Source organism: Galeopterus variegatus, unplaced genomic scaffold (assembly GCF_000696425.1).
Source record: "Galeopterus variegatus unplaced genomic scaffold, G_variegatus-3.0.2 Scaffold549, whole genome shotgun sequence".
Lineage (NCBI taxonomy): Eukaryota > Metazoa > Chordata > Mammalia > Dermoptera > Cynocephalidae > Galeopterus > Galeopterus variegatus.
Window position 1 is genome coordinate 461,123 of NW_007726660.1, and position 14,880 is coordinate 476,002.

The 14,880-nt window shown below is 38.0% G+C and overlaps 1 protein-coding gene across 5 annotated transcripts in view; it reads right to left on the minus strand.

The window, feature by feature from the left end:
* The window catches only part of GAPVD1 (GTPase activating protein and VPS9 domains 1), an 86,256-nt gene that overhangs the window by 63,512 nt on the left and 7,864 nt on the right, over window positions 1-14,880 (minus strand). The window lies entirely within an intron of this gene.

Consider the following 14,880-nt stretch of genomic DNA (forward strand, 5'->3'; position numbering starts at 1 on the left):
TGGATACCTGCACTCCCATGTTCATCACAGCTCTTTTTACATTAAAAACGAATGAAATACTGCCATTTGTAACAACATGGACCTTGAGAGAATTATATTAAGTGAAACAAGTCAGGCACAAAAAGAGAAATACCACATGTTCTCACTTATTGGTGGGAGCTAACAATAAATAAATAAATTCACACACACACACAAAAAAAAACCGGGGGGGCGGGGGGGAGAAGACCTAACAACTACAGTTCCTTGAAGTTGATACAACAAGCAAACAGAAAGGACATTGTTGGGTGGAAGGGAGGAGAGGGAGGAGGGAGGGAGGTTTCGGTAATGGGCCACAATAATCAACCACATTGTATATCGACAAAATTAAAAAATAAATAAATAAATAAATAAATAAATAAAATAAAATAAAATAAAGTGTAAAAAAAAAAGTTGGAAAGATTCATATTATGTTTTAATTCTATTTTTCCACAAACTTTTTGAAGTGCTCTTGTTTACTGACCTACCTGCCTTTGTGCTCTACCTTTTCTTTTACTCTGAATGAGCTGCCTTTCTCCCAGTTAGAGCCAACCCTGACTTGAACACTAGTTTCCTTCTTCACACCTGCTCAGAACATTACTAAAGAAATCCCAACCATGCTATCCCCACCATCCATATTTTCCTCTCCATTGGCTCATTCTCACCAACATATAAACACACTGTTACTTTTCATTTTGAAAAAAAGAAGTCTCTCTACCTCACTTACCCCCTCCAGCTTCCATCCCTACCTTTTTTCTTCATTGTACAACAAAACTCCTTGAAAGAGGTGTCTACAATCACTCACTCACTCATCCACTCCTCTCATCCACTCCTGAACACACACCTATCAGTTTTGCTCCACCACTCCATCAAAACTGTTAGTGTTCAACAATAAACACATTGCTAAATCTTAAAATAATTATTCCTTCTCTTCCTGGCCTAACAGAAGCATTTGACATGAGAGACCACTCTCCGCCCTGAAACACTGTCTTGGACTTCTAGAACACCACACTCTCTGGTTTTCCTGCTGTCTTCTTCTCCACTAAGTATCCAGTCTCCTTTGTTAGTTCCCCCTATCTCTCTGATTTCCAAACACTGGAGTACCCCAAGATTCAATCTTCAGACCTTTCTCTTTTCTATCTACACTCACTGCCTAGGCAATCTCATTCAGTCTCATGATTTTAAGTATCATCAAAATGCTGACAGCTACCAAATTAATATCTCAGCTTGTAACTTTCTCCTGAAGGCCAGATCCATATATGCAACTGCCTACTCAACATCTCCCTTGGATTGTGTAACAGGCATCCCAAACTTAACATGTCCAAAATTGAACTCATCTTCCCCCACAAAAAAACCTGCTTCCCCAACCTTGCTCTCCCCCTGCAAAAAAAAAAAAAAAAAAAAACCAGCCTTTCCCATCTCAATCAGTGGGAACTCCATCCTTCCAGTTGCTCAAACCAAAAATTCTGTCATCATTCTTGACTCTCTTCTTTCTCTTATACCATATACCCAACCCATTATCAAATCCTGATGGCTCTATCTTCAAAACACATCCAGAATCTATCACTTCTCATGGCTTTTATTGCTACCATACTGGTCCAAAGCACCATATCTAAAAAAAGAAAAAAAAAATTAAAGAAATTAAAAACACAAAGAACAAAACCTGTAAAATTACACACACACACACACACACACACACACACACAAATAAATCTCTATACTTCCCCTCATCCCACCCCCAGCCTTCCCAAAACTGCCTCTTTGAGGGTAAAGCAATTCGTTTTCTCCCTGCCACCCTTGGCCCTCTTTTTGTTTTTAAAATAAACTTTATATATTTCTTTTTTTTTTTTTGGCAACTGGCCGGCACAGGGATCTGAACCCTGGCCCTTGGTGTTACTACTCCGTGCTATAACCAACTGAGCTAACCGGCCAGCCCTTAAAATAAACTTTAAAAAGGAAAAGGAAAAAACAAAACCCATAAAACACAATTCACCATATCTCTCACCTAGATTATTGCAATTGCCTCCTAACTGATCTCCTTGTTTCAGTCCTTGCTCCTAGTCTACTCAACACAGCAGCCAGAGTGAGCCTGTTACAGCAATTAAGTCAGATCATACCGCTCTTGTGCTCAAAATCCTCCAAAACCTTATCTCAGCCCTCTGTAGTCTGCACCACCCTCCCCTCTTACCTCTCTCACCTCAACTCCTATTATCAGAAGACCACTAAATCAGGACACTACTAGGAGTGAAAGTGGGCACTATTAATACTTTCACCAAGACAACAGATGTGAACAAGGACATACAGTCAGTGTATTACCCTCTCCTGTATTCATTCCGCTCCAGCCATATTCTCAATCATGCTAGGCACACTTCCACTTCAGTATCTTTGCACTTGCTCACCACCCCCAGATCTCTCACTTCCTTCAAGTCTTTATTCAAGTGTCATCTGCTTTAGTGAGGTCTTTCCTGGGCACCCTATCTAAAATTTCAATGCTACCACATGCTCACATCTCCTTCCCCTGCTTTAGTTTTTCTCCTTAGCACTGACCATAGTATACATTTTACTTACTCATCTTATGTATTGACCATCTCCCCCCAAAAATGTAAATTCCATAAGGGGAGAGACTTTTGCCTAATTTGTTCCCTGCTGTTACCTGCAATGACTAGAACCCTACGTGTCACATCACAAAGTTCAGTACACATGAATGAATATGTGAATGAAAGATAGGTATTTCGGGCCGGCCCGGTGGCGCACTGCTACAGTGCGCCGCTTAGGAGCACAGCGGCGCTCCCACCGAGGGTTCGGATCCCACATACAGACCAGTTCCTGTTCACTGGCTGAGCGAGGTGCGGGCGCAGCGCCGAGGGTTGCGATCCCGCTGCCGGTCCCGGTCCGGTACGGGCGCAACACTGAGGGTTGCGATCCATTGCCGGACACGAAAAAAGACAAAAAGGAAAAAAAAAAAAAAAAAAAAGATAGGTATTTCAATGACACACTCTTATTACTTCATATGCTCATATCCAAAGGTAGAAATAACAGAGGAGGACAAGGATGTAGTCCTTCAGTGGACAGGAAAAAAGGTGAATAGTATGAAATTATCATTAAATATTAATCAAAATAAACACATTGTACTAAAAACATTAAAAACATCTAAACACCAAGATCAAAGGTTCAGATCCCCTTACTGGCCAGCCGCAAAAAAAAAAAAAATCTAAAATAAAATAAATATAACATCTAGAAATCTCATGAAAGACTTAAAGGAAAAATAAAGGTGCTCGGGCCGGCCCGGTGGCGCACAGCTACAGTGCGCCGCCTGGGAAGTGCGGCAGCGCTCCCGCCGAGGGTTCGGATCCCACATACAGACCGGCCACTCACTGGCTGAGCGAGGTGCGGGAGCAACACCGAGGGTTGCGATCCCGTTGCCGGTCCCGGTCCGGTACGGGCGCGACACTGAGGGTTGCGATCCGTTGCCGGTCACGAAAAAAGACAAAAAGGAAAAAAAAAAATAAATAAATAAAGGTGCTCACAATTTTCAATTATTCCTTACTTGCTAAAGGATAATTTCCAAACTTCTTAGCTTAATATTCAAGGTCCAATCTTGCTTCAACACACCCCTCCAATCCTGTTTTTCACTATTTCCCTACATAAATCCTTCTACTCCAGCCAAAATGGCCTTCTCATTTTTATTTTCCCAGATCAGAGGAGATCGAGTGCCTTCAGGGTAGGATGGCCATGGACCTCGTTTTTATTTTCAATTCACCTTCATGTTTATATTTATATCAGGCCCCATCTTATCTACTTGTTCTAATTTCCAAGGCCTGGCTCAATAAAACCTTCCGTCCCAACTATACAGTCTGCCCCCAGTGATAAATCCCAACTCTGAACTCTTTTTTTTTTAAAAGATGACTGGTAAGGGGATCTTAACCCTTGGCTTGGTGTTGTCAGTTTTTTTTTTTTTTTTTTTTTTGTATTTTCTTCTTTAATGTCTTCATCCTGTCTTTCCAGCAAGATTGACAGGTCTCCTCAAAGACTGAGAACATCTTAGACCCAGCCCCCAATACCATGGCCAAACACAAGAAGCTGTCAATATATCTTTGCTAATAACTGCATTGTCACAGGGTGCTCTGTGAAAAATAACATAAGTATGTGCTGGCCAGTTAGCTCAGCTGGTTACAGTGTGGTGCTGATAACACCAAGGTCCAGGTCCAAGGTTCAATCCCTATACTGGCCAGCTGCCAAAAAAAAAAAAAGAACATAACTAAAATCAAAGAATTTTTAAATTAACATTAGGCCTCCCTAAACAATAATGAGTATAATTTTTTTTCCTGAAATTTGCAATCATTTTACAAGTTAGATCATTTGTTTTTGAAGTGGTCAAAAGCTAGACTTTGAAAATCTATATATTAAATTTTTTTTAATTGAATTGTTTCTTTAAAAAAAAGGGTGGGGGGGTGGTGGCTGGCCAGTTAGCTCAGTTGATTAGAACACAGCCTTATAACACCAGGGTCACGGGTTCGGATCCCTGTACTGGCCAGCCGCCCAAAAAAAAGAAAAGAAAAGAAAACCTATAATATTAAAGTTCAGTACAACTTCCTTCCCACATTTTCTACAAAAATAAAATAGATTATACCCATGCATATTAAATCAGATTTTGAGAAATACCTTTAAGTCTTTCAAATCATGTTATTAACACTTATCCTGCTATTAACACTTAAATCTCCAGTGGGGAGATTTTAGTGGGAGGAGTGAAGCACACTGGGTTTCTATATCCTTTCACAATGGTATAGAGCAAGGGCTGGCAAACTATGCTTACGGGCCAAATTTAGCCTGCTGCCTGTTTGTATAAAGTTTTATTGGAATACAGCCATGCCCATTTGTATGTAGATTGCCTATGGCTGCCTTCATGCCACAATGGCACAGCTGCACAATCACCACAGTCCTGCATAGTACATAGGGCCCACAAGCCTAAAATATCTATTATCTGGACCTTTACAGAAAAGGTTTGCCAACCTCTGATAAGCAAGCATACCTACTCTAATGCAGAGCATGGAGAGGAAGCACACACTGATGAGGTGAAATTTGTGAATTAAAGAATACATTAAAAATTCCAAGGAGTGGGCCAGCCCATGGCTCACTTGGGAGAGTGTGGTGCTGATAACACCAAGGCCAAGGGTTCGGATCTCTATATAGGGATGGCTGGTTAGCTCACTTGAGAGATTGTGGTGCTGACAACACCAAGTCAAGGATTAAGATCCGCTTACTGGTCATCTTTTTTTTTTTTCCTTTTTGTCTTTTTTACTGACCGGTAACAGGATCGCAACCCTCGGTGTCGCGCCCGTACTGGGGACCGGCAACGGGATCGCAACCCTCGGTGTTGCGCCCGCACCGCGCTCAGCCAGTGAGCGGGAACCGGTCTCCACATGGGATCCGAACCCTCGGCGGGAGCGCCGCCGTGCTCTCAAGCGGCGCACTATCCAGTGCGCCACCGGGCCAGCCCTACTGGTCATCTTAAATAAATAAATAAATAATTCCAAGGAAGATACACATTTTACATGTTAACGACTACTCCTAAATGAACCCCTGTGACTCAAGGGAAAGCCTGTAGAAAAAAAATTTTTCAAATTTTTTGTGGGATAAGAATCACATTTCAAGTTTTCACTGTTGAGAATTTATAATTAAAGGCATCCCAAGTTAATGATATGTATCTAACAGTTCTAAACTCTAAGTAACAACTACAGGTCAACAGGTCAATTTATTAGACTAATAAATTCAGGAATAACACTGTAAGAGTCAAGAGAAGACCACTTTCCTACTTTATTATTTTATACAGGGACTACTTTAATCAATATAGTGGAAAGTATACTAAAACTGGATTCAGAAGAGCTGAGGATTTTAAGACTAGATTCTGACATCCACTGGCAAGGTGACCTGTGGCTAGCCACTTCACCAAAGTTTCTGTTTCCTTATTTTCAAAACTGGGATAATGCTCTAATCTACTTCACATGGTCAATTGTGGGATGACTGTAAAGTATAAATGACTGCACAATGTAGAACATCATTATTCTTGTCAATTAAAAGGTAGGGTAACATTTACTATGACAATGAGACAGACTCCATGTCTATCACCTGACAGGATTGACCAAAATGAACCTTTTTATGAAAATAAGTGGGAAATATCAGTCATAACCAAAGAGATAAGACAGACTATTTGCTAACATTATGGAACCTATACTTGTACAAGACTTACTAAAAGTGAAATTAAAGGCCAAATATCTTCAGTCTAAGAGCATTATTAGTAATACATGCTTCACCACACACAGCATGGCATTGAAACTTGAGAATAAAGCATCATTTGCAAATAAATTAATGTGTCTAATTTAAGATGACCCAATTAAAAATTACACAGTGACAACTAAATGTAATGTAGTATGCTGAAGGGGATCCTGGAACAGAAAAACAACATTAGTTAAAAACTGAGGAAATCTGAATAAAGTATGAACTTTAATTAATAGTAATGTATCGATACTGGTTCACTAACTGTAACTATAATAATGTAAATGTACCATAACATAAGATGCTATTTTTTTTTTTTTTTTTTAAAAGATGACCGGTAAGGGGATCTTAACCCTTGACTTGGTGTTGTCAGCACCACGCTCAGCCAGTGAGCAAACCGGCCATCCCTATGTGGGATCCGAACCCGGGGCCTTGGTGTTATTAGCACCGCACTCTACCGAGTGAGCCACGGGCCGGCCCCATAACATAAGATGTTAATAATAGGGGGAACTTGGTGCTGGGACTATGGAAACTCTCTGCACAATCTTCTCAATTTTTCTGTGTATCTAAAACTGTCCTTAAAAAGTCTATTTAAATTTTTAACATTACAACTAATATCATATTTCTAAATTCAAGCATCCAATTTAGCAACTTTTTTCAGTAAGAAAAATTATACAAACTTGAGAAAAGCATGTGGACAATGTAATTATACTAATTTGGACAATATAATAACAACCACCACCTAGAAAAGGGACCAACTATCACATAATGTTTCAGAACCTATTAACATCTGTTAACCCATTGTAGCATTTAAACTATCACACTAAAGATATTTTCTTTCAGTTCACTGTGATCAGAAATGAAATACAGAAACTTCATGACACAAAATTCCCATAGCTCTACTACATTTGGCACTCATTTCTGGTCACTGAAGCAAGGCAAATATATTTCCTAACCAGAACTGTTTAAGAAAAGCCAATTTTTATATAACTTCCACCTAATAGCAAATCTTTCTTTAAGCCATTAGAAGTAGTAATGGTTGACCCTGAAGAGAAGAGTTTTAACTGACTGGTAGTGGTAAAATATATGGGTGCTTAGGAAATAAAAACAATAATAACTACCATACATGTCAGGCTTGCCATGTGCTAGGCACCAACTAGGTGATTTTCATGGATATTCTCCTTTAATTTATCTAACACTTTACAGCTGAGGAAACTGAAAAAATTGAATAATTTGCCCAAGGTCAAATTAGTAACTGGCAAAGTTGAGACTAGAATCCAGGTGCATCTGGCTTCAGAACTCAGTTAACCACTAAGCTATTTGCCTCCCAACAGTGAGTGCTTTAATTTATGGTCAAGGTTACTGCTTGTAATCACCCCACTCTTTCAACAACTATTATTAATACGTAAGTCAGTATATGGACAACACCCCCTTTCTTAGAAAGTTTCCAATTGTTTGACAAAGTCATGTTTAGTTTAGAGCTTCAGGACTAAATAACCTAAATTCCCTCAAATTCTATGAAAGAAATAATATATGAAAGCTTAGAAAAAGTTCCTAGGGATTAATACAGATGTTACCCTGATCATTAAACACATAGTAGGTCCTACCTAAGGCATATTTTAAGACTTAAATGTACTAACAAAGTTGTCAGTACTCTAAAATACAATGCAATGAGCTCAAAAATAGCTATATAACTTCTAATTTAAATAATCTTTCTGGAATTTGGTTTTTTCAACTGAAAAACGGAGAATTAAACAATATGTGCACAATCCCTTTCCATAATTAATACTCTATGATTCTCTGTATAGATCCAGGCTTCCTAACTGGTTCTGGAACATCTTCGTCACCTCTCTTTCTCTCTCCAGCTAAATAGGATTTTCTGTGGGCAGGTGAGACCAGATAGTAACCAATATTGTCGGAGTGACTTGTACTCTTAGCATATCATCTGCCTTCTTCCAATCTGTGGGCAAAAGATTAAAATAGCTCTCTCTCTCTGGAAAGGTTAGGGAAATACTCAAGATCATCATCTTCCTGCCAGACAGTCCTTCCCACTATTTAGTTGAGGCTCTCATCATCTCAATAGCCTCCTTCCTGGACTGTCCTTGCTGACATTGAAGCAATCTTTCTAAAGCACTGGCCAGTTAGCTCAGTTGGTTAGAGTGGAGTGTTATAACACAAAGGTCAAGGGTTTGGTTCTCAGTACCGGCCAGCTGACCAAAAAAAAAAGAAGCACAAATCTCGTCATGCTTTTGCCTACAGGATAATGTCCATAAATCCACTGCAAGGCATCAAGCCCTCAACCATGAACCATGAAGTCTGTCTTTTTACATCTCCTACCTCATCTTCCACCATTTCTCTACTTTCCCTGAATCAGATGTTGCTGCCATACTATATCATAAAGTCTCCAGCATATGCAAATGCTACTACCTATGCCCAGGAGGCCCATATCCTTGAGTGAACTTAGATGTATCCTTTAAGGCCCAGCCCCCAAATCTCTTCCTCTGTGAAGCTCTGGGGGAACTCCTCCTGACAACAGAGTGCATCTCCTCCTTCCTTATGACACTAAATAACCCTAACTCACTCAGTGGGAAAGTTTGTCCATTTAAAGTCTCTTTCTGTCCTATTTACATCATGGAGAAAATCCAAGTAAGGCCCCAATTTGTCTTCAACACTTCTCTAACACTTGCCAATCTCTCCTTTTACTAAAGGACAATAGGCCTCAAACTTAGCACCTTCTGCAAACAGTAGCTAACTAGGTTTTTAATAACATTGTTTTGTTTTTTATCATGTTTAAGCTTCCTTCTATTAAGCATAAGTGATGTAAGCCTTCCATGATGGTAGCCACATAAAGCTTCTTTAAAGTGTGTGCACTTTTTAAAAAGTGTGTCCAAAAGAGCACAGAACTGAGGCCACCAGAGGTGGAGAAGGGGTGGAGCGGGGGGGAGTTAGAGAGAAACTGGTAAAGGGCCACAAAACGTGACTACATTGTAATGTTGAATATACCAATTATCCTGATTTGAGCATCACATAGGGCACACAGGTATTCCACAGATATATGCAATCAGTTATGTTCCAATAAAATAATAAAAATAAAGTATGTCCATTAAAAAAGTCATTAAATAAATAATAGTTCATAGAGTATACATATTTGGGAAAAATCATGATGTTACTCAAGGATTAAATGTGGGAAAGACTTTTATATACTGATCCTTACACCTCAACGGAACTGTCATTTACTTTTTTCGTGTAGCATACACACACTTTTCCTCATACTATATATGTGATATTCATATTAATGTAATAGGGCAAAAAAGGACATGACTGTCATTTTTTTATGACCTACTACAATGTTATCTCCTGCATTCTGTCAATCCAATAATTTTAATGTGAGCATTTTAGTTACCCACTACTTTCAGTAAGTAACCAACTCATAGGAGAGATGGGTGTCCCTTGAAATGTTTCTTATAAATATCGTGTTGAGTTACAATGATTTGTCTATATTTGTTTGCCTTTACAAGACTTATCTCCTTCAGTGCAGAAACAGTTTCTTGCTAATTTTAAGTTTTTTTAAATTACATGACCTAAAATTGTCAGGTACCAATAATATATTGAAATAATGAGTTCATTCTCTTTCCAAAAAATAGACAGATGACAAGCACAGTAAGCTTTATTTAACACTCTTACTTCACTCATTCATTCAAGAAAAGTTTATTATTAAACACCTACTATGTGCTAGGCACTGATGAACAAGACAGGAAAGGTCTGCTCTTAAGGGGTCCCACATTCTCTTAGGGATACATGACAGTCTAATGACAGTTTCTACTGGGTTTTACAGACCAGATTTCTATACACCCTCTGTTTAGAATCCTTTGCCCATTCCTTTTACTGGCAGTGAAATCCCATTTAGGCATCAAGGCCCAGCTCAAACCACGCAGCCTTTACTGATCATTCCCTTGACTCAGACACTTCCTCATCTGGCTTCATCTCTCTCATAGCATTTTACACTGTTTACAACAAAATGTTTTTGTAACAAATTCCAAGTTCCCTGAAGTAGGGACATAGTCATCTTGGTATCCACATTACTTAGTATAGTGACTGGCTGGATAAATATTTGAATTTATAAATAACTTGAAAAATGATTGAATGATGAACAACAATGCTCCAGTTAAGAATCAGCCAAGATGTTGATAATTCAGTTCCAAAATGATCTAAAAACAGTGTAATTAGGAGTCCCAGGCAGTTGGGATAAAGAGGGGAAAAATAAAATAAAATAAAAACAGTACCTAAATTTAAGTTGAAAATATCTTCTAACTTTCCAATGAGCATATTTGAAATAATTATTAATGTACCAGAAAAGGTATTTCCTCACAATTGAGAAATGAATATTAATGAGTAAAAAATTTGAAACAAGTGATACTTTAATATCTTTAGTTATTTGAAATAAGAGTAAAACGTTGCAAAAAAAAAAGAATGAATTTAGTACCAACTATTCCTGCCTGGCAAAAATACAAGGAATTGAAAGGCACGTTACTTTGAAGATATAAGTAACATAAAGCCAGATAGTATTCAGAATTCAAATTTATGCTACAACAGACTTTGCCTCAAATTGAATGTCCCCCCAAGACTTAATCCCCACTGTAACTGTTGAGAGTGGGAAATAATATTATGGTAATTGAAAGGCGGGGCCTTGAAGAGGTGATTAACTTGATGGTTTAACAGTGGTTGTGCGCATGGTACTGAGGGCTCTCTTTCTCTGCTCCGCCATTTTCTACCATGTGAGACCCCTGAGTTGCTGTAAAACCACCACCAAAGAAGGTCCTCACCGTAAGTGTTCCCTGGACTATGGACTTCCCAGCCTCTGAAATTGTGAGCAATAAATATTGTTTCCTCACAAATCACCCAGTTCCAGGTATTCTGTTATACAAAACAGAAACGGAATAATACAGACTTCTTGGGATGAAACCAGAATTCTGTATTAATTCTGTAACAAAGTAAACAAATAAAATCCAAACACATATTGAGTTTACCCTCAATACACTAATTTTCCAGGTCTAAAGAAGATAACCACAAAAATAATAAAACTCACGTATAACAAACGATTTGTGGGTTAAACTCAGATTTTATTATACAACTCACCTGAGACAATATCAAAACACTTGAACAGCTAATATGCATTAATTAGTAAATACTGTTTCCTCACTATTCCAATATATAAACCTTGACTTTTAATAATATTACTTGAAATCATTACTGATGAGATTGGCAACATTAAACAAGATTAAATTTGAAAGGCATTAAGTTAAATAAGTTATGGTAAATCCATTCCATGGAATACTACATAGTTATTAAGGAGGTAGAATTTCATGGAAAGATATTCATCATTAAGTTTGCATTTAGCAAACTGCAGAAGAATATGGTAAGATCCCAAAGGCAGTACAGGGGTTAAAACACAACCCCTGGAACAAGACCTCCTGGGGTCAAATTTCACCTTTGCAACTCACTAGCTGTGCAACCTTTGGCTACTTTACTTCTTTATGCCTCAGTTTCTTCATCTGCAAATGGGTATAACAGAACCTACTTCACTGGGTATGTTCATAGGATTATGAAAGGTAAATGAATTGATATGTATAAAGCACTTAGCAAGCATATACAATGTTAACTATAATTTTTGTGAAAAAAATTAAAAAATTCAAATCATATAGTATGTGCATGCATATGTGGGGAAAACTTTCATTTTTTGCATTGTTTTTGTTTTTTTTAAACAAAGAATATTACTTTAGTAATTTTTTTTTAAAAAGGAAAGTACAATAAAAACTTGGCACTAAGATCTTCCCTGCTGAAGATCTGCTCGTGCAATTACTGAAACACTCAGAATCAGACAAGTTCTATGAATACCAACATATTAAAAACATGAAAATTTCCAAGTGCAACAAAGAAGACACAATACTTAATTTCCAAATAAGATATAGTTCAATAACAAGCTATACACCAATAAGCAGAAATGCAATGGCATTAAAATTTATATCCCTTTATTTCCCAGAGGAAAGAAATAATATAAAAATATCTATCCAGTGTAGAAATGGGTGACTATAAGGACCTTTCACAATTAGATAAACCTCCATTAATTTTATTAGTCTGAAATTAAATAACACCAAATCTAATTATCTCCAATTCAACAATCTCTAATGACAACTCACGAAGATATATATAAATGGGCCTGGAGATCAAGAGAAACCAAATAACTGAGAAAATTCTAAAATCCCTAAAGGGTTGGCCAGTTAGCTGAGGTGGTTACAGCATATTGTTGTAACACAAACACTAAGGGTTCAGATCCCTGTACCAGCCAGCTGCACTACTGCCCACCCTCTCCCCCCCCGCCCCCCAAAAGATTAAAATCCCTAGAACACTCTGCAAACTTCTGAAAGGAAGATTTCATCACCTACATGCTTTGAGGAAGCTTTGGTGCCCTGAATAAACTTAGCTTCTTCCATAAATACAGTGGGTGTACAAAACAACCAAATGGGGGAGCAGAAAAAGAACTTGGAGCTTCAGCTGCATTTCTGCTGAGCTGCAATACTGGTAGAGCCTGTTTCAAGATCCAAGAGTCTACCCTCAAAAGTAAAGAAAGCACATGTAAGCAGCAGGCTGTCATATACACTCATCACATTTCCCAGAATAGTATTTCATAAAAATTATAAATATTCATTATCAAGCTCCAAACAGCATTACTATCATTGACTGTGTTCCACCTAAAAGAAACTTCCTGGAACACAAAAAATATATTACCTAGTTAGTTAAAATAGCTTTTCACAAACATATCAACCATTAAAATATCTCCATAGAATTATAAGATTTGTCATTTCAAATAGTTCACATAATACCTAAGAAAAAGAAAGAAGTCAATAAATGTTAGCTATTATTATAATTACTATTATTATAATATTTTAAAATGATGGAACAGATACTTATTCATAGAGAAACTTAATAAGTTGCTTTCTGTCAGAATCTAAGTTGGCTCATCATAACCATGAATACCTAGACATTAAAAGGCACTTTGTTTTAGAGGAGTCAAAATTAGATTCCTTGGATTCTAAAGGAGGTAGTAAAGATGAAATAATTTCTGCAAAAAAAAAAAAAAAATTATCTATTCCCTCCTAAGTTTTTCTGGTACAGAAATCCATACTTGTAAACATTTTGCAATTCTGCTTAAGTGCTATGGCTTTTGGAACTAATGTATTTTTTGAAAGGTAGTCTAGATTTGTAAATAATGGAAGTAAAATCAAGGAACAGATCAGAGTTCTGTATTACAAAATGAAAGGAGACAGTTCAGAGTGGGTTGAAAATAGATGTGGTTAGCCTAAGTCCTAAAAACTTTCAAAAATACAAATATTTGGTCAAAATTAAGATTGCTTGGGAGGATAATATTTGATTCTGATCCTGAAAAAAGGGAAAAAGACTAATACCCTTATCTAATTTTTTTGTCTTTTTAATTTCCCAATAGAAGAACTACAGTTTATCCTTCCAAAGACTCACAGAAAATCATTAATAAAACATAAATTAGTAAGGAAAAATAAAAACACATTTGACAACATGCTTTTCACTAGTCTCCAGTGTGGGTGTACTGGCATTATATGGGAGCAAGACAAAGCAAGCACCTTTTCGGACAGACACTTTAAGATTAATGAGCATACTTTATGCCTGATTTTATAGCTCTAAGAGTATGCTTAAAACCTTATATTTTAAAAAATGGCTCACAAAAAATGGTGTATAAAAACATAATTTGGGGCCGGCCCGGTGGCGCACTGCTATAGTGCGCCGCTTGGGAAGTGCGGCGGCGCTCCCGCCGAGGGTTCTGATCCCACATACAGACCGGTTCCCGCTCACTGGCTGAGCGAGGCACGGGAGCAACGCTGAGGGTTGCAATCCCGTTGCTGGTCCCGGTCCAGTATGGGGGCAACACTGAGGGTTGCGATCCGTTGCCGGACACGGAAAAAGACAAAAAGGAAAAAAAAAAAAAAAAAACATAATTTGGGGGCTGGCCAGTTAGCTCACTTGGTTAGAGTGTGGTGCTGGTAACACTAAGGTCAAGGGTTTGGATCCCCAAGTCATCAAAAATAAAAATAAAAACATAACTTTGCTTTTTATATATACAAAATGATATATAAATTGTATATATAATTACAGCATTAGAATTAAGTTATGGGCCGGCCCGGTGGCGCACTGCTATAGTGCACCGCTTGGGAAGCGCTCCCGCCGAGGGTTCGGATCCCACATACAGACCGGCCGCTCCCTGGCTGAGCGAGGAGCGGGGGCAACACCGAGGGTTGCGATCCCGTTGCCGGTCCTGGTCCGGTACGGGCGCGACACTGAGGGTTGCGATCCGTTGCCGGTCACGAAAAAAGACAAAAAGACAAAAAAAAAAAAGAATTAAGTTATACTTTTCTTTCAGATATAAGTACTTCTCAGGTACCTGGTTCATCTTCAAACTCCAAAAGAGACAATATAGAGACTTTAAAAGTATGGGGTTTTTTTGACATTCAGTCAACCATTCATTTATATATATATATATATATATATATATATATATATATA